We start from the raw sequence: 21,530 nt of genomic DNA on the forward strand, positions 1-21,530 counted from the left end.
TTGCATATATATATATATATATATATATACATGCTTTTAAATGTCTTGAATTGTACTTGTAAAACTGATCCACCATCTATCTGTTCTTTCACATATACCTAAAAAAACTCACTGATTTTTATTCTTGTAAGTTGGCCTCTTTGCTGTCAGCAAGGGCTGTATTTAAGCAGCCATCCCTACTCCATATAATTTATAGGGGCACACAGATAAACTCTGGTTAACAGAATAGCTTTAATATTTTTTCATGTAAAGTGTCAAATGATTGTTTTCATAATTTTTATTCTGAAAAAAAGTTTGATATGTGTAGAAAAGTAGTCATACACTGAACACCTCTTCACCCAAATTCTCATATTCATTAATTGATAGCATTTTAATTACTTTGTACCCTCATTCTTTCTTTCTCGTTTACTTGTCCTCTCACTTTCTCCATACCCTTCTCTATATATTGGGTATATATATATTTAACTTTCTTTTGAGAACACACCTTAATTAAGTTTAGTTAACATTAATAAAGAATACATCAACAAGTGATTTGTTCTTATGCATACAGTCAATGGATGGCACAAAAAAATCCTAAGAAAATTCACTGTTTATAGATAATGAGAATCCAGAATTTTCTACCGCACCAAAATTTTCTTTTCCTGAGTTTCTCTCTTTTAGGGCACAGTTTATCTTTCCATAAATAAAATCAGTAAAAAATCCCTGGGGACCAAGATTAACTAAGTTCAATACATTTTTACATCACTGAGGTCTCCAGACTGTACAAGGTCACAGAAGCAGTTGTGGAGCACTGAGCCCTGGATACAGGCACTTGCAGGAATGAAAATGGACTGTGAAGGGTTATGACCCACAGTGATACTGGGGTGATGTTCCAGAACCATCAACAACAGAGTGTGTCTTGGTTTTTTAAAAGATGCATAATTCTTTGGGAGTTTCCCCAAGAAAATGCATTTAAATTCAAACTAATGCATATATTTCAAAGACTCTATGAAACCTATCCAGTGAATTTTCAGAGATCTAATACCTCAGGTTAAGAACTGTTGATCTACACTTTCACCAGAAACCTATTTACTCCTACTATTAAAGAGTCAGCTGCACACCACTTCCCTTTCCTTCTCAGACTTATGGCTGCAATAGTAGATGAGTCATACCTGTTGTGAGGAGTGGAGTTGGCCTATAGATTAGTAGGGAGTCTATTTATTTCTTTAATTATTGTCCTTGTTTTTAGTTATTTCAAAGTTGGTCCACAGATCTGCAGGATACTATAACATTTCTTCTCACAAGACTCCTACTATGGGTCAATGTTGACCAGGAGCATACATAAAATTACACCATCAAGAACCCACTGGCAAATGTATCAGAATTGGCAGTCTGTCAATCTCTCTACCATGTCAGATTAAGAAAAGTACCAGGAGGCTGATATTAGGCAACCTCCCTTTCTAGGTGACAGCCTTAAAACAGAGACAACTCAAAGAAGATCTGAGATTAGAATAGTTCTAATCACATAAAAGACTTCTACCAAGGCTCAGTGGTAGAGCACTTGCCTAGGGTTTGATCCCCAGAACCATAATAATAATAATAATAATAATAATAATAATAATAATAATAAAAATTCCTCTTCTAGGTCCTAGATAAGTTGCATTCTATATCAAGGCCAAAGAGCTGAAGAAGACTCCTTTTGGTTGGGGGTCTCAGATTGCTCTTGCAACTGAGATCATCTTTGCTCTGACACTCTGGGTCCCAAGAGCCTTGGCCAGGTGTGAGGAAGTTTGGTCTTGGCAATTACTCATGCCTTGGACAGATGAATAGTTGTAATCCATCTAATCCCTCAGTTGAACCTGTTTGTATATTCCAAGCACTGTGAACACAGATGTTCAAAACCTCTTTACAATCAAGATGCCAAATATCTGTAATCTTTCCCCAGATCTGACAAAACTTCTGGGACCTTGAGGCAAAGAAAGAATTTGTGACTATCATTGAAACTGCCTTGAAGATGGCCATTAGAAAGTTGAACCCACAATTTTCACTGAGAATCCAAATCCCAGGCCACTTTTTATTTGCTTGGGCTGAGGATTAAGAAAGACAACACAAAAAAAGATGCTGTAAGTGCCAGTGAAACCAAATTTTGTGGCAATTTTGCGGGGACTTCTCCAAAGGACTTGCCCAAGCACAAGCAAAGGACCCACCAATAATCCAATGTACACTACACCCACATCAAACCTGCTGAAAAGAGCCAATGATGGTCCTGAGACACAAGCCTGCATAGAAAGGCCCAAAGCCTGGCATTTCTGTCCATCACAGCAAATACCTTCCTATTGTGGACATTAGGACAGAGGGGCTGGCAATATGCAGATGAGCTATTCCATACCAAGTCAGTCCAAAGCAGCAGGTCACAGGTCTCCTCTGCTTCCTCATGGTGGCCTCCAGACATCACAAGTGTAACACCTATTTACTGTGGGTATCCTCTCCCTCTGTAATCCCTCTTCACTTCTATTCTGTCATTTCTACAGGGATTGGAGGCTGCCCTCCACACTCTAAGCCAGAGAACAGGCGGAAATTTCAGCAGGGGATCCTGGTAAGTAAATAGCCACAATGTCTAGATTAGGGTAATGATGAGAGAAGTGCTGGCTAAAAAACTGACAGAAGTTCCAAAAGGTAAATTTCTGTATATTTACACCTAATCTTCTACAGTGGTGTAAAAAATTTCTACCATCCCTCATCATTAGCAAAAATTTTTGTCAAGTCCAAACATAATGTAAAGTGAGGTAGGTAGTTTTTTCCTCATGTCTACATCTTTGTAGTGATGGTTGAGGCCTCTACTGTGAAAGCAATTGTCACCCATGCAGGGCAGTGCCAAGGGCTGGTAGAGCTTCTCAACTGGCTATTTTCTCAATCTCATCCGAATCATCCATGTCTAATCTTTCTATCTCTTATTAAAATGCTCCTGGATTCTATTCAGGATGTTCATGCTGTGCTTGATAATATTCACAGTCAGTCCCCTCTTGCCAAAGTGACCAGTAAACCCGATCCAGTACAAGTAGATCGTGTTGTCTGGGTTCCCATCCTTGTCCACAGGAAAATTGAAGTTGATAACAACAGACACTTGGTCAACATTGATACCACAAGCTCACACCTTGGGGGTCACCAGAACCTTCTCTTTACCCTCTCAGAAGCACTCAATAACAGCAGTTCTCTGCTCCACCATTATTTCTCCACTCACCAGGGCCTCTTTGGGGCCTTCTTTTGAGAACTCTGCTGTCAATCAACTAGATATTTTGCAGATATGGCAGAAGATCATGGCTTGAGCAATGGTGATGGCCCCATACAGGTTGCACAAGGTCTAGAACTTCTCATCTCTGTTACTGCACAGGTCATAGTATTGCTTGATGATGTCCAAAATCTCCTACTCACACTTTACTTTGATAATGTTGCTCAGAACTACTTTCTGAGCAAATTTCAACACAGAGACTTCAAAGGTGGCAGAGAAAAGCAACATCTGGCAGTTCTTGGGTAGCATCCTCTGGATATGGATGCTCTGATCTTGGTGGCCCTGAGTGGCTATCATCATGTCAGCCTCATCCAGAACAAATATCTTGATTCTTTTTGTGTCCATTTGGAGCACCGGTCCAGGACGGTCCTTGGGGTACCAATGACAATCTTCTCACAGATCTTGGGTTCTCTTTCCAATTTATTGTCACAAACAGCATAAGTTAGCTTCAGTTCAGGATAAAATTTGTCCATCTGTTAATTACTTTTCCTGTTTGAAGGGTGAGCACATATGTGGGGGAGAGGCACAAAAATTTGGGGGTATCTCTTTGAAGGTTGTATTTGGCTGTTTTACCAGTACTGACTGAATCTGGGCAATTAAGTTCTGTGGAGGTTCAGGAAACATCAAAGGCAATGAATTCTCTTGGATTTTAGATGGACAGTTGAAACCCATGGCATAGACTCCTTTGAGAAGCTGTGGTTTTAGGTGAAGCTCTTCAAAAGACTTCACTGAGGAGAGCCACGAAGTTCAGATTACTTTGCAGGACTTCCACTTGTTTAGTGTTATCCACAAGGTTGCTTTGGATAAGCTTGTTGAGTAAAGACTGGGCAGCTCTGTCCTCTTTCTCTTCTTCATCTGTCTTACCTGCATTAGTATTGGTCTTGACAACAGCACAGACTAGGCTGCTGCTTCCTGCTCATCCACGAACAGGGCCACAAGTTGGTGGCCATGGTCCCCAGCATGGGTGGGATGTGGCTGCTGGTGGGTGCCCTGGCAGGCACAGCAGGATCTATGTTTAGCTTTTGCTAAACCATTTAAAAGTTAATTTCAAACATCACAACTTATTATACCAAAATAATCCTACATGTACTACTTAGAAATAATTTTCCTTGGGCTGGGGATGTGGCTCAAGCCGTAACGCACTCGCCTGGCATGCACGGGGCACTGGGTTCGATCCTCAGCACCACATTAAAATAAAATAAAGATGTTGTGTCCACCGAAAACAGAAAAATAAATATTAAAAAATTCTCTCTCTCTCTCTCTCTGAAAAAAAAGAAATAATTTTCCTCGATTTTCATTATATAACCACAAGATCACCATCACATCTATGACAATTATAATTAATTCAATAATATCATCTAATATACAGTCCATATTCATAATTCCACAATTATCTCCCAAATACAATATGTTTAACCCTCGACATAATTGAAGTTCTTAACTACATTTGCTTATGTCTTTTTAGTCATTTTAATCTAGGACAATTCTTCTGTTTCACCCACCCATTTTAAAATTTGTTTTTCTTTTTATTTACACATTATAGTAAATTTCAACATATTTATACAAACATGGAGTATATCTTATTATAATTAGAATACCAGTCTTGTGGTTGTACATGATGGTGAGATTCAATGTGATGTATTCATATATGTACAAAGGAAAGTCAGGTCAGAATCATTCCACTGTCTTTCCTTTTCCTATTCCCCTGCCTTCCTTTTATTTCCCTTTGTCTAATCTACTGAACTTCTGTTCTTCCCCTCCCTTCCCCCACTCATTTTAAATTAGCTTATATTGTCTACGAAGTCAAGATCAACTAGTTGTCTGGCAAAATGTCACTGATTCTACTGATTATTTATTCTGATTATGCCTTTATGACTATATGCTAGTTAATGATGCTTGGCAAGTATACTTCACTGGTATTTTTTGTATTTAGAATTTAATTACAACCAGAAAGACATAATATTAGGAAGTCCCTCTACTTATAATACTAAATTTATCAGTTGATCACTGAAAATTAGTACAACCACTTTGGAAAAAAAGTATGGAGATTCTTAAAAAAAAAAAACTAAGAATGGAATCACTATATGATCTTGCTATCCCACTTTTTGCTATATATCCAAGGGTTCTAAAATTAAAATACTATATGTATACAACCACATCAATGTTTACAGCAGCACAATTCACAATAGCCCAGTTATGGAATCAATCCAGGCACTTGTCAACAGATGAATGGTTAAAGAAAATGTGGTATACATACACAATGCAGTTTTACTCAGCCATAAAGAAGAATGAAATTATGACATTTACAGATAAATGAGTAGAACTAGAAACTATCATAATAAGTGGACTAAGCCAGACTTACAAAGTCAAAGGTCAAATGTTTTCTCTCATATGTTGAAGCTAGACCAAAATAAGAGGGAAAAGGGGGGCATATTCCACAAAAATTGAGGGGACATCAGTGGAGTAGAGGAAGTCTTGAAAGGGAGGGAGGAGTGTTAGAAAAATGGAGGAATGGTAGAATGAAAATGATCTAATCATTATATATATATATATATATATATATATATATATATATGAATATACCACAGTAAATTTTACCTTTATGTAAATCTGTAAAATACCAATTCAAAAAACTACATAAAGGAGTAACACCAGTTGAGTAGAGGAAGGGAACAGAGGGAAGGAGGAAGAAAGGGAAAGGGAAAGTATCAGAGACTAAAATGGAGCAACTTATATTAAAAACAAATTTGACTCTGTCAGAATGAACCCCATTTTATATGTAACTATAATGTACTAATAAATACATAAAAGAGAAAAAAGCTTCTGTTATAATAGATGCTATATGTGATAGTTTCTATTAGTTATAATTAATAGTATCTATTAGAATCTGTTAATGATAATAAATGGTTGAATTAATCACAGAGTTAAGGCAGAATTGTGATTTATTACTATTCCCTCAATATTTATTCATAGACTATCTTTTGTAAAGAAGTATATCCTACCACCATATATACATGTTTAACAAATTGCCTTCCTTTACTTTCTCCAACTTTTTAAAGACTAGCAATATTAACTCATATTTCTGTGAAAATTAAATGGTTATTTATGCTGTCATTACTATTCTTTTTCATGATAAAATTGCCCAATGTTTGCCAGCAAGAAATCCCTAAAGCTATCTCATGTGTTCTTTTGACATAATTTTGTTAGGCATTTAGCATGCATTTATTTTCTGATATCACCAAATTATTTCAATAGCCTTTATGATTTACAAAAATTACACAATGTCAACATCCAGAAAACTTAGAAACAAAAAAAAAGTACAAAGATGAAGCAAAAGTCAAATATACCCTGAGGTGACCATTGCTATTAGCAATACTACCAGTTTATATATATATATATATATATCCATTTTATATTAGTGAGATCATGTCACAAAATTGTCTTATGCATTATTATTTTTATTGATTAAATAGTATTTTGGCATGTAAATTTGCCATAGTTTATTTAACCAGGTCTTATATTGTTCAATCTTAACCATTTATTCAAGATTTCAAAATTTTTCATCAAATGATTATAAATAATATTATATTATAAATTAAAAAGCCTTATGTGCTTTATAAATCCATTTCAATTTCATAAATCTACATTTGAGTTTATTTTTAAATTTCTTTTAAAATTATATCTATTATAAATATCCTTATTTTGGATTTTATATATTTTTGTTATCAAAGTATGATTTACACATATAAAAATATCATCCTTTTTAAGAATAGTTCTATTAATTTTGATTATTAATATCAACACCACCAAAGCTTATGTATATAATATAGTCATTAACCCTAAAAGTTTACTCTTATTCATTTACAGTTAAGGCCCCCGTATCTCCTAGTAACAACTTAGCTGGTTTTCTCTATACAGCTATGATTTTTCCAGAATGTCTCATAAGTGGAATCACACAATTTATATCCTTTTGAGTCTAGATTCTTTCATTTTGCATAATGTTTTTGAGATTCATTCATGTTGTTACATTATTAGTAGTTCATTATTAGTAGTTCTTTTTTTTTTTTTTATTGCTGAGTGGCATTCTATCGCATAGATGCACTGCAGTTTGTCCATTCTCCAGTTGATAGATATTTGGCTTATTTCCAGTTTAGGACTACTATGAATAATATAGCTATGACCATTTTATGGCATTTTATATCTTTGTGTGGAAGTATCTTCATATTTTTTAAGTAAATATTTAGGAGAAGAATTGCTAGGTCACGTGGTAAATTTATTCCTAGTTTTTAAGAAACTGTCAGAATATTTTCTAAGGTAACTGTACCATTTAGCTTTCTCACCAGCAATAAATGAAATTTCCCCGTGCTACAACCCTGCAGTCATTTAATGGTCTTTTACATTTTTTACTTTCTGTTGCATTTATAATGGTAACTTATTGTGGTTTTAAATTCACTATTCTAATGAAAATTATGTTTTACATATTTTCTACTCTTGTTGACCATTCATGATATATTCTTTGCTGATGTGTATGTCACAACCTGTTCTCTATTTTGTTCTTGTTTTTTTTTCTTGCTATTGGAATTGTGAATGTGCACATAGATTCTATATGTTAATACTTTTTCAATTATAGTTATTTTAATTATTTCCCACTCTGGGATTGATTTTTAATTATATTAACAGTGTTATTTGAAGAACAGAAGTTCTTAATTTGGATGAAGTCCAAGTTTATCTTGTTTTCCTTTGTGCCTCATTATTTTCTCCTATTTATTTATTTATTTTTATATTTAACCCAAGTTTAGAAAAGGTTCTTTCCTATGTTGTCTTCTACAAACTTTATACTTTTATCTCTTATGTTAAGGAATATGATTCATTTAAAGGTAAGTTTTATATATGGTGTAAAGTAAGGTTTGAGATTCCTTTTTACATAAAGACATTCAATTTTCATGGTATCTTTGGTTTAAAGGTTATTTTTTCTCTCCATTGTTATTTCTTGTTACTGCAAATAAAAAGTAAATGAGCATGTGCCCAGCACAGTGCTGCATGCCTGTAATCCTAGCAGATCAGGAGACTAAGGCAGGAGGATCACAAGTTCAAATCCAGCTTTAGCAACTTAGCATATACCCTAAGTAACTCAGTGAGACCCTGTCTCAAAATATTTTTTTAAAAGGACTGGGGATGTAGCACAGTGGTTAAATGACCCTGGATTCAATCTGTTGTCAAAAAAAAAAAAACAAAAAAAAAACAAAAAAAACACTTACTTCACCATATAAGTGTGGATGTATCTCTATTGTGGTCCATTGATCTGTGTGCTTATCTGTATGTCAAAAACACAATTTTATGGTTATTTTAGGTAAATAATAATCTTGAAATAATGGTCTTCTTTCCATTCTTTCCTTTATTTAAAACTCCTCATTGGTTATTCTTGTTTCCTTGCATTTTCATATACATTTTGGAATTAGCTTGTAATTTCTTTCAAGACAAAGATTTTGACTGAGATTATATTGAATATTTAGATCAATTTTGGAAAAATAGATATGATAATAGTATTGATTTTTTTTGAGTCATGGATGCAATACAGTTCACCATTTATTATGGCTTTTCTTAACTTTATAAACAATGTTTTGTTGTTTCTGTGTATAATTTTTCACATATGTTGCTAAACATCCCTTAAGTGTTTCATTTTGGTTTGCAAATGGTATTGTTTTAAATTTTATATTCCAATTTTTATTATTAGCCAATCAAAATACAATTGATTTCTTTCTTTTATTCTTTTTTATTTATTTATTATATATTTTAAATTTGTTCTAATTAGTTATGCATGACAGTAGAATGCATTTTGACACATTGTACACGAATGGAGCACAATTTTTTTCTCCTCTGGCTGTACATGGTACAGAGTTACACTGGTAGTGTAATCATACATGTAGAGAGTAATAATGTCCATCTCATTCCACTGTCCCTTACATCCCCACACCCCTTGCCACCCTGAGCATAATCCAAATTTCCCTCATTCTACCATTATGGATTAGCATCTGCTTACCAAAGAACATATTCAGCCTTTGTTTTTTGGGGTTTGACTTATTTCTCTTAGCATGATATTCTCCAGTTCCACCCATTTACCTGCAAATGCCATAATTTCATTCTTCTTTAAGGCTGAGTAATTATTCTATTGTGTATATGTACCATATTTCCTTTATCCATTCATCTGTTGAAGGGCATCTAGGTTGGTTCCACAGTTTAGCTATTGTGAATTGAGCTGCTATAAACATTGATGTAGCTGTGTCACTGTAGTATGCTGATTTTAAGTCCTTTGGGTATAGATTGAGGAGTGAGATAGCTGGGTCAAATGGTTCCATTTCCAGTTTTCCAAGGAATCTCCATACTGTTTTCCATAATAGTTGCACCAATTTGCAGTCCCAACAGCAATGCGTAAGTGTAGCTTTTTCCCCCACATCCTCACCAACACTTATTGTTACTTGTATTCTTGATAATTGCCATGCTGCCTAGAGTGAGATGAAATCTTAGAGTAGTATAGATTTGTAACAAATACAATTGATTTTTGTATATTGACTTGTATTTCTAAACCTAAACCTATCTCTAGATCTAGTAGCTCTTTCATTGTTCTCCTAGGATTTGGTTAGTGATTGTGAAACATATGAGCAAAAACTTTTACCTTTTCAATTGGTATAAATTATGCTTTTTTTCTTGCTTTATTTAGCTCATTAGGACGTCCAGAAAAAAATGTTTAATAGAATAAATTATTCATCTTTTGCAAATTATAGTATGTTGATTTTAACTCCTTTGGTCATGTACCAAATAGTGGAATAGCTAGTTAAAATTGTGGTTCCTTCCATTCCTAGTTTTTTGATGAATTTCTTTATTGTTTTCCAGAAGGATTTTATAGATATACAGTCATACCAGCAATAAATAAGTGTACCCTTTTCCCCACATCCTCACCAAGATTTATTGTTACTTATATTCCTTTAAAAAATTTGTTCTTTCTAAATATACATGACAATAAAGTGTATTTTGACCAATTTTATGTACATAGAATAAGTATAACTTTTTCCAAGTAGGATCCTATTATTGTGGTTGTATAAAAAGAAGAAAAATCAACATCACAAACACTAGAAAAGAGGAAATAATTAAAATCAGAGCTTAAATTAACAAAACTGAAACAGTAAAAAGTAACTTAGAAGTCAAGGGAACAAAAAGTTGCTTCTTTGAAAAAATAGACAAAATTGACTAACTCTTAGCCAGACTAAAGAAGAGAAAGAGATTGAAATTACAAATTACTAAAATTCACAATGAAAATAGAAATATCACCATGAAGATGAAATACAGATGATAATCAAGAAGTACACTGAAAATCTATACTCCATTAAAATAGAGAATAATGAAAACATTGACAAATTATTTTTGTGTTTCTATTAAGAATATCACTGGAATTTTAGAGACATATGTTCTACCCAAATTAAATCAGGAGTGTATAGAAAATTTAAACAGATCAATTTCAAGCAATGAAATTGAAGATGCCTTGAAAAGCTTACTAACAAAGAAAAGCCTGGGACCATATGACTTCTCAGCTGAGTTCTACAAAAACTTCAAAGAAGAAATTTCAACAATACTCTTCAAATTATTCCATGAAATATAAAAGAAGGGAACCCTTTAAAATGATTCTATGAAGCTATTATCACCCTGATACAAAAACCAGACAAAGAAATATCAAAGAAAGAAAATTTCAGGCCAATATCCCTGATATTGATGCAAAAATTCTTAATAAAATCCTGGCAAATCACATACAAAAACATATTTAAAGACAGTGCAAAATGATCAAAATGGGGTTCATTGCAGGGATGCAAGGTTGGTTTAACATATGGAATTCAATATTTGTATTCTTCATAATGGTCATTCTGACTGGAATGAGATGAAATCTCAGTGTACTTTTAATTTGTATTTCTCTGATTGTTAAAGAAATTGAACATTTTTTAATATATTTGTTGATAATTTGTACTTCTCCTTTTTTAAAGATATTTTATTAGATGTTGGTGGCCCTTTATTTATTTATATATGGTGCTGAGGATCAAACCCAGTGCCTCACACATGCTAGGCAAGCACTCTACCACTGAGCCACAACCCCAGCCCCTATACTTCTTTTGAGAAGTGTCTTTTCAGTTTTTTATCCATTGATTGATTGAGTTATTTGGTTTTTGGTTGTTAAGCTTTTTGATTTCTTTGCATAGCTTGGAAATGAATGCTATCTTACATGTAGATTGCAAAGATTTTCTCCCACTTTTACGCACTACCTTCAAGCTCTTGATTGTTTCTTTTGCTGTGAAGAAGCTTTTTAGTTTGATACAATTCCATTTATTGATTTTTTAAAATTTTACTTCTTGCACTTTAAAAGTCTTCTTAAGAAAGTCAATTCTTGAGCTGATATGTTGGAATGTTGGGCCTAAATTTTTCTTCTAGTAGGTGCAGTGTTTCTGGTTAACTTCCTGGTCTTTGTTCCACTTTCAATTGAGTTTTGTACAGGGTGAATGATAGGCATCAAATTCCATCTACTACATCCATATGGACTTCCAGTTTTCCCAGCACAATTTGTTGAAAAAGGCCATCCAGTGAATTTTTGGTGCCTATTTCTAGTATGAGATAACTGTATTGATTTAGGTTGTCTCTGTTTATTTTATTCTATTCTCTTGGTCTTCATGTCTGTTTTGGTGCTAATGCCATACTGTTTTTGATACTATAGCTCTGTAATATAATTTATGCTCTGGTGTTGTGATTCTTCCAGCTTCACTTTTTCCATTAAAGATTGTTTTAGCTATTCTAGACCTCTCATTTATTCAAATGAACCTCATGACTTATTTTTGTGTTTCTATTAAGAATATCACTGGAATTTTAATGAGGTTTGCATTAAATCTGTGTAGCACTTTTTTTTTTTACAATATTAATTTTGCCTATTTAAGAACATGGGAGATTTTTCCATCTTCTTTTTTATTTCTAACTGCTTTTATTTTTTAAATACATGACAGCAGAATGCATCACAATTCTTATTACACATATAGAACACAATTTTTCATATTTTTGTTTGTATATAAAGTATGTTAACACCAATTCATGTCTTCATACATGTTCTTTGGATAATGATTCCACCATCATTGCTAACTCTCTGCCCCTCCCTTCCCCTCCCACCCCTCTACCTTATCTAGAGTTTGTCTATTCCTCCCATGCTCCCTCTCCCTACCCCACTATGAGTCAGTCACCTTATATTGGAGAAAACATTCACCATTTTTTTGGGGGGGATTGGCTAACTTCATTTAGCATTATCTTCTCCAACTGCATCCATTTACCTGCAAATGTTATGATTTTATTCTCTTTTATTGCTGAGTAATATTCCATTGTGTATACATACCACATTTTTTTTTATCAATTCATCCACTGAAGGGCATCTAGGTTGGATCCACAGTTTAGCTATTGTGAATTGTGCTGCTATAAACATTGATGTGGCAGTGTCCCTGTAGTATGCTGTTTTTAAGTCTTTTGGGTATAAACCGAGGAGAGGGATAGCTGAGTCAAATGATGGTTCCATTCCCAGATTTCCAAGGAATCTCCATATTGCTTTCCATATTGGCTGCACCATTATACACTGGTATAACAAAACTGTACTAGTTTATGGTGTTATAACAAAATACCATAGTTTGGGTGACTTAATTAATGTACATTTATTTATCTTTGTTCTGGGGGTTAGAAGTCCAAGATCAATTTATTATCAGAGTTGGACTCTGTATGAGCCCTCTTGCTACCTTCACTCTGCTTCCTCCTTTATTGTTTCTGCTCTTCCTCCTCCACTTCTCCCGTTTAGGGATTTGAACCCACAGTCTTGTACATGCTTCACTTTATCTTATAAGAACACTGACCTACTTGATGGGGTTCCATCATGACCTCATATAAACCTCTTTGCCTCCTAAAGACCCTACCTCCTAATACCATCACCATGGGGACTGAAAATTCACGTAGTTTATTTTTAAATTTTGAGAGACACAAATATTCAGTTCCTAAAACTGGCTAATACTCTACTGCATGGATATGTTTAACTGTTCATCAATTTATGGACATCTAGGTTGTTTTCACTTCAGGGTTATTATGAATATTGCTTCTATGAACATTCATGTAAAAGTTGTTGTGCATATGTATATTCCTTTCCTCTTATATATAAACGTAGATTTGATAGATCATATGGTAAGCCTATGTTTGATTAAAAAAGAGTTTTCAAATTTTTCTCTAAAGTGGATCTGCTATTTAACATTCCCATCAGCAATATATGATGGACAAAATTTCTCTACATCTTTGCCAATAGTTATTTTTGTCTGTCTTTTACATTATGGCCATTCTAGAAGGTGTGAAGTGGTACATGTTGTGCTTTTGATTTCCATTTCCCTGATGGCAAACAAGCCATTTTTACATCTACTTTGGGTAACAGCTACTAAAATATTTTCTTTCTTCTTTAATTGGTAATGTTTATTGTTGAGGTTTTTCTAATACACTGGATTTAATTCCCTTAACAAATATAAGATCTACAAGTACCTTCTTCCAGTCTATTTGTTATCTTTTCTATTATTAATAACATTAATTGTGCACAAAAGTTTTTAATTTTGCTTAAATCAAACTTATTCATTTTTAAAATTTGCCGCTGTTTTTTGTCAAATATAAGAAATGTTTACCTAAAAGAATTATAAATATTTCTCTCTACCATCTTCTAATAATTTTATAATATTTCTTCTTACATTTAGCTCCATAATCCATTTTGAGTTGATTTTAATGGGTAACATGGAGTTTAACTTCATTCTTTGCTGTTTGTATATAGTCTTATTTCAGCAATCAGTTTTTAAAAAGCTATTCTTGTTTATTAGTTCTAGTAGTTTATAGTGGATTCTTTAGTATTATCTATATGCAAGATCATGTCATCTGCAAATAGAGCTAGTTTAAATTCTTCCTTTCCAGTCTGGATGCCTTTCATTTCTTTATTTTGCCTAATTGCTCTGGCTAGAACATCCAGTACAATGTTGAATTAGAATGATACAAGTGGACATCTTCGTCTTTCTTTTTATATTGAGGAGAAAGCATTCAGCCTTTTACTTTTAAGTATGTTGTTAGCTGTGGGTGTTTCATAGATGCACTTTATCAGGTTGAGGAAGTTCCTTTTATTACAATTTTGTTGAGATTTTATGATGAAAGAGTATTGGATTTCATCAAATGGATTTCTCTGTCTATTGAAATCACATAGTTTTTGTCCTTTATGATGTATTACATTAATTGACTTTCAACTGTTAATCCAAATTGAAATTACTAGGATAATTTCCAATTAGTCATGAGTTAGAATAATTTTCAAATATTGCTGGATTTGATTTTGGAGTAATTTTGGAGCATTTTTGCACCTGCATTCAAAGAGATAGGGATCTGTTCTATTTTTTTCCTTGTAATATCTTTGCCTGGATTTGGAACAAGAGTAAGAGTAGACACATATAAGAAGTGAGGTATTGACACCTAATTCTACTTTGGGGAAGAATTTTTGAGGTATTACTGTTAATTCCCTTTAAATTTTCAATAGACATTACCACACAAGTTGCTTCAGTCTGGAATTTTCTTTATAGGAAATTTTCAAATTTATAATTCATGGTTTTTACTAATCAGTCAATTCAAGAATTCTATTTTTTCATGAATTTGGGTTATATCTAGAAATTTATGCATTTAACTAAATATTCTTATTTGGTAATACACAGAGATTAATTAATGAAGGACACCTAGGTTGTTCACAAAGCTTGGCTACTGTGAATTATGCTGCTATAAACATTGTTGTGGCTATATTCATATAGTGGGTTGATTTGAAATCTTTTGTATATATATCAAGAAGTGGGATAGCTGGGTCATATGAATCCCTACAGGTATTTTAGGAATATCCATACCACTTTCCAGGGTGGTTGCATTAATTTGCAATCCCATCAATAATGCAAAAGTGTATGTTTTCCATAACATCTTTGCCGACATTTATTGCTATTTATGTTCTTAATAATTGACATTCTCACTGGGTGAGATGAAATCTCAATGTATTTTTTATTTTCATTTCCTTAATTACTAGAGATGTTGAGCATATTTACATATTTGTTGGCTATTTGCATTTCTTCTTTTGAGAAGTGTCTAGTTCTTTTGCCCATTTATTAATTGGGTTATTATTTTTTGTATGTCAAGATTTTTGAGTTATTTATATATTATGGGTATTAATGTCCTATTTGAAGAGCAGGTGGCACAGATCTTCTCTCATTCTGTGAGCTATCTTCATGCTCATAATTGTTTCTATTGTTGTGCAGAAGATTTTAATTTGATTCCATCACACTTATTAACTTTTTGTTCTATTTCTTGTACTTTGTTGGGCCTACATTTTGTTCAAGTGGTTGTATAATTTGCAGTCTAATCTCTTTGTTCCACTTTGAGTTGACATTTGTATAGGGTGAGAAATGGTATCAATTTCATTCTTCTACATATAATTTCCAACCACCATTTGTTATAAAGCCTATCTTTTCTTCAACATATGTTTTTGACACCTTTGTCTAGTATCAGACAACTATATTCAGATAGGTTCATCCATTTCTGTGTCTTCTATTCTATTCCATTGGGATTCATGTCTATTTTAATGCCAGTATCATACTGTTTTTGTTGCTATATCTCTGTAGTATAATTTGAGGACCAGTATTGTGATGCTTCCAGTATTGCTTCTTTTGCTAAGGAACGTTTTGCCTATTCTGGGTCTCCTATTTTTCTAAGTTAATTTTGTAACACCTTGTTCTACTTCTGTGAAATGTCATTGGTATTTCCATGACAGATTGTATGGAATCTGTATAATGCATTTGATAGTATGGCCATTTTCATAACATTAATTCTATCTATTCAAGAACATGAGAAGTCTTTTCATCTTTTCTCTTATTTTTTAGTTATAAAAGACAGTAGAGGGCTGGGGTTGTGGCTCAGTGGTAGAGTGCTTGCCTAGCATGTGTGAGGCCCTGGGTTCGATCCTCAGCACCACATAAAAATAAATAAATAAAATAAAGGTTTTGTGTCCAAGTACAACTAAAAAATAAATAATTTTTTAAAAAGACTGTATACTTCTTTTGTGACATAATTATGTAAGCATGGAACATATCTTATTCTTTTTAGGACACTGTTCTTGTGAGATTAACTGTTTTGTATTTATATATAAATATAAGAAACTTATGTAAGACTCATCTCATTGTGTTTTCTTTTCCTATTTCCCTCCCTTCCCTTAATTTCCCTTTTCTAATCCACTGAGCTTTTATTCTCACCTCCCCCTTATTGTGGGTTAACTTCCATATATTACCAAAAACATTCAACCTTTGGTTTTCTGGGGCTGGTTTATTTCATTTTGCCTCTAATCTCTATATCCACCCAATTACTGGTAAATGTCATGAAGCCATTCTTCTTTGACACTGAGTAATACTCCATTGTGTATATATATCATATTTTCTTGATCCATTCATCTGTTGAAAGGCAAGTAGTTCGGCTCCATAGTTTAGCAATAGCGAATTGAGCTTCTATAAACCACTGATGTGGGTATATACAGTGTTTCCTTTTTCTAAGGTCTTAAATTTAGTTTTTAAGAATTCTACAGCTTTCATTGTAGAGGTCCTTCACATTCTTTGTTAGATTAATTTCCAAGTATTTTTTAAAGATTGCTGTGAATGGCATTGAATTCCTAATTACATTTCACTGGTTTCATTATTGAAACATGAGAAAGTGGTAGATTTATGTATGTTGATCTTATATTCTGAACCTTTGCTAAGTTAGTTTAACAGCTCTAGAAGTCTTCAAGTAGATTATTTTTATCTTATAAATATAGGATCATGTCATCAGCAAAGAGATAATTCAAGTTCTGTTTTTCCTATTTGTATCCTTTTATTGTTATTTATTTATTTATATTTCATAAATGGACACATATTTTATTGTATTTATTTTTATGTGGTGCTGAGGATTGAACCCAGTACCTCACATATTTTCAGCAAGCACTCTACCAATAATCTACACCCTCATCCCCTGTATTTCTTTAATTTCATTATTTTGCATGATTGCTCTGGCTAAAGTTTCAAGGACTATGTTGAATAGGAATGGTGAGATTTGGTAACAATCTTGTCATGCTTTTAGTGGAAATGTTTTCAATTTTTCTCATTCAGTATGGCATTGGCCTTCAGCTTGTCATATACGACCTTTAAAATGTTGAAGTAAGGGATTGGGAGTGGCTCAGCAATAGAGCACTCACCAAGCACATTCGAGGTGCTGGGTTTGATCCTTAGAACAACATAAATTAAATAAGTAAAATAAAGGTATTGTGTCCAACTACAACAAAAAGTATATTTAAAAAATGTTGAGGTAATACTTCTGTAACTAGTTTCTCTAATGTTTTAAAGATGCATATTGGCTGAAATATGCCAAAACATTTTTCTGTTTGTATTGAGACAATCATGTGATTCTTGTCCATTGATTTGCATGTGTTGAACCAACCTTGCATCTCTGGACTGAAACCCACTTGGCTATGGTGCATTATTTTTTTAAATTTGTTTTTGTATGTGGTTTGCCAATATTTTTAAAGAGTCTTTGCATATGTGTTCATCAGGGTTACTGAACTGAAGTTTTCTTTCTTTGCTATGTATTTATCTGTTTTTTGGTATCAAGGTTTTTCTGGCTTCACAGAATTAATTTGGCAGTGTTTTATCCTTTTTTTATTTCATATAATTATTTGAGAAGGATTAGTATTTCTTCTTTAAAAATCTTGTAGAACTCTGCTGAGAATCCATCCTGTTCTGAGCTTTCTTTCTTCACTGGAAGCCTTTTGATAGCTGCTTGAATTCCATTACTTTTTGTTTATCTATTTAGGTTTTCTCTGTCCTTTTGGCTCAATTTGGTAGGTCATATATCTCAAGGAGTTTGTCAGTATCTTCAGGATTTTCAAGCTTATTGAAGTGTACATTTTCAAAATAGTTTCTGATGATCCTCTGGATTTCAGTAGTATCTATAGGGATATTTTCTTTTTCATCTCTAATTTTATTTGATTGAGTCTTTTTTGTCTTTATTTTGTTTATTTTAACTATGGGTTTATGAATATTTTTATCCTTTAAAAACCAAGTCTTTGTTTCTTTGATTCTTTGTATTGTTTTTATTCTAAATTTCAGTGATTATTCTCAATTTCATCTGATTATAATAATTTCCTGTCTTCTACTGATTTGGACATTTTTTTTCTTTTTTTATATGGCCTTCAAGTGTGATGTTAGATTATTTATTTAATATCTTTCTAAATGTTTAAATATTTGAACCCAGTTATATAAACATTTCTCTTAAAACTATTCATACTGTCCCAGAAATTTTGTTATATCTTTTTTCTCATTTGTAAGATTTTTTTTATCCTCTGATTATTTGTTGCTATCCATTTGTAATTCAAACACCTTTTCTCCTATGATTATTTATTGCTATCCATTTGTTATTCAAAATGATATTATTCAAAAGCATATCATTTTGACTCCTGCTGTTAGAGCGGTTTCTGTTTTTTATCTTATACTTTTATTCCATTATTATCTGACTGGATGCAAGGAATTGACTGTATTTTTTAATTTGGTTAAGATTTGGTTTGTAACCTAAAATATGATCAATTTTATAACACAGTCAATGCATTCCTGAGAAAAAGATGAATTGAGTTTTTGATGGATAAAATATTCTATAAATGCCTGTTAGGTCTATTTGGTTAATAGTATGTTTTTAGATCTAAAGAATCTTTACTAAGTTTATGTCTGGATTACCTATGTAGTGGTTAAAGAGGTGGGATGAATTTACTGAGTACTATTGTATTGTAGTTTATCTGATTCTTTATATTGAGAGAAGAATCATTTTAGTATGTAGATGCACCATTGTTGGGGAATATATGGTTAAAATCATTATAACATGTTGTCAGATGATTCCCTTAATCAGTAGGAAGGGACCTTTTTGTCTCTTCTTATTAATTTTGACTTGATGTCCCTTTTGATGGGCTACCCCTGTTTGTTTATGGGTACAATTTGCATGGAATATATTTTCCCATTCTTTCACCTTCAGTCTGTAGATGTCTTTGTAAGGTGTGTCTCTTACAAATGATGTGTTGTTGGGTTTTGTTTTTAAATACAATCTGCCAATCTATAAATTTTGATAGAAGAGTTTAGACTATTTACATTCAATATTTTTAGAGATTTTTTTTTGTTATTTCCAGCCATTTTGATTTATTTCTGAGGATTAATTCAGGCTTAGTTCTCCTTTAATTGACTATTCTTCTAGTGTAATGCATTACTATGCTGGTTATTATTTTTATATTTCTTCATGTAATATATCATTGAGTATGTTTCTTAGTGAAGGCTTTGTGTTTATGAATTCTTTTGTTTTCTACTTATCATGAAAAGTTTGTTTCATTTTCAAATGAGAAGTATAATTTTTCTGAGTATAATATTACTATTTCATGGCCAACCTGCCAACCTGCTGACCCATGCAGGAGCCCAGGTCCAGGGTTAGGACTACCCCCATGGTCCCCAGAAGAAGTCCAGGCCCAGATCTAGGAAAACCCCTGAGGATCCCTGCAAAAGCCTAGGCCCAGATCAGGCCCAGGACCACCCTATTGACCTGCAGACACACTCCAGGCCCAAGCATAAGACCAACCTTGCCAACCCAGGCAGGAGCCTAGGCCCAGTCTCAGGACCACCTGGCTGACCCATGTGGAAGCCCAGATTTAGCCCCATCTCTGAAAGTGGTTACATCCATCTTGGGATGTACCTGCTGCTACCTTGATTTACCTATGCTATTGCCACCATCATCTTTAGTTGCAGTAGCATCCATCTTGGGACACTGGCAAGGGACTGGAAGCCCAACACCAAGAGGAGGTACAGGTAATCTGCACAGACACTATGAAATTATAGGTAGAAACTGTAATACCTCATAGCCACTCTAAAAAAGGGAGACATACCCAACATGAAAAAAATTGGGAAGAAAGTGCCTCAAACAAACCAAGATACTACAATAACAGAACCCATGGACAGCACAGTTTGTGAAATGTCAGAGAAGAAGTTCAGAATGTACATAATTAAAATGATCTGTGATTTAAAGAATGACCTAAGAGAGCAAATACAGGCATCAATTGATCATATCAATAAAGAGATAAGGGAGCAAATACAGGTAGCAAAAGTTTACTTCAAGAGAGATTCTTAGAAACAACAAAAAAATCATGAATCTTTGAAATTAAGGAAACAATAAACCCAATTTAAAAAACTCAATAGAAAGCATCAACAATGGATTAGATCATGTGGAATACAGAATGACAGATAATGAAGACAAATTATCCAAACTTGAAAATAAAGTTGACCACACAGTGAAGATGGCAAGAAACCATGAACAGAACATTCAAGAATTGCAGTATAGCATCAAAAGACCAAATATAAGATTTATTGGGATAGAGTAAAGCACAGAGATTCAAACCAAAGGAATGTATAATCTCTTCAATAAAATAATATCAGAAAATTTCCCAAACATGAAGAAGAATGAATTGGAAAATCAAATACAAGAGGCTTACATGAAACCAAATGTACAAAATTACAGCAGATCAACAACAAGACACATTATAATGAAAATGTATAGCATACTGAATAAGGATAGAATCTAAAAGGCTATAAGAGAGAGGAATCAGATTACATACACTGGGAGACCAATTCAGATCTCTGCAGATTTTTCAATCCAGACCCCCTCAAAGCCAGGAGATCCTGAAACAACATATACCAAGCTCTGAATGAAAATGGATGCCAACCAAGAACCTTATATTCAGCAAAATGAAGCTTAAGATTTGATGATGAAATGAAAACTTTTCATGACAAATGAAAGTTAAAAAAAATTACAGTGAGAAAACCTGCACTATGAAGCATTCTCAGCAAAATATTTCAGGAGGAGGAAATGAAAAACAACAATGAAAATCAGCAATGGGAAGAACTACACTAAAGGAAAGGCCAATCAAAAGAAAAACTGCATGGAGTTAGAAACCAAAAATAAACCAAATGTCTGGGAATACAATCATAATTCAATAATAACCCTGAATGTGAATGGCCTAAACTCATCAATTGAAAGTCATAGACTGACAGATTGGATTAAAAAAGACCCAACAATATTCTGCCTTTAAGAGACTCTCTCACAG

The 21,530-nt window shown here is 33.3% G+C and overlaps 1 pseudogene across 1 annotated transcript; it reads right to left on the minus strand.

Annotated features, from left to right (window-relative positions):
• Positions 1-2,873: 2,873 nt before the first annotated feature.
• On the minus strand, positions 2,874-20,188 carry LOC308639443 (ATP-dependent RNA helicase DDX19B-like; annotated as a pseudogene). Its single transcript has 3 exons — positions 20,146-20,188; positions 8,527-8,582; positions 2,874-4,293 (listed from the first exon to the last, which is right to left on the minus strand). The product of its transcript is annotated as an ATP-dependent RNA helicase DDX19B-like (transcript).
• Positions 20,189-21,530: the final 1,342 nt, after the last annotated feature.

The sequence above is a fragment of the Spermophilus citellus genome, assembly GCF_964194105.1.
Source record: "Spermophilus citellus genome assembly, chromosome: X".
Classification (NCBI taxonomy): domain Eukaryota; kingdom Metazoa; phylum Chordata; class Mammalia; order Rodentia; family Sciuridae; genus Spermophilus; species Spermophilus citellus.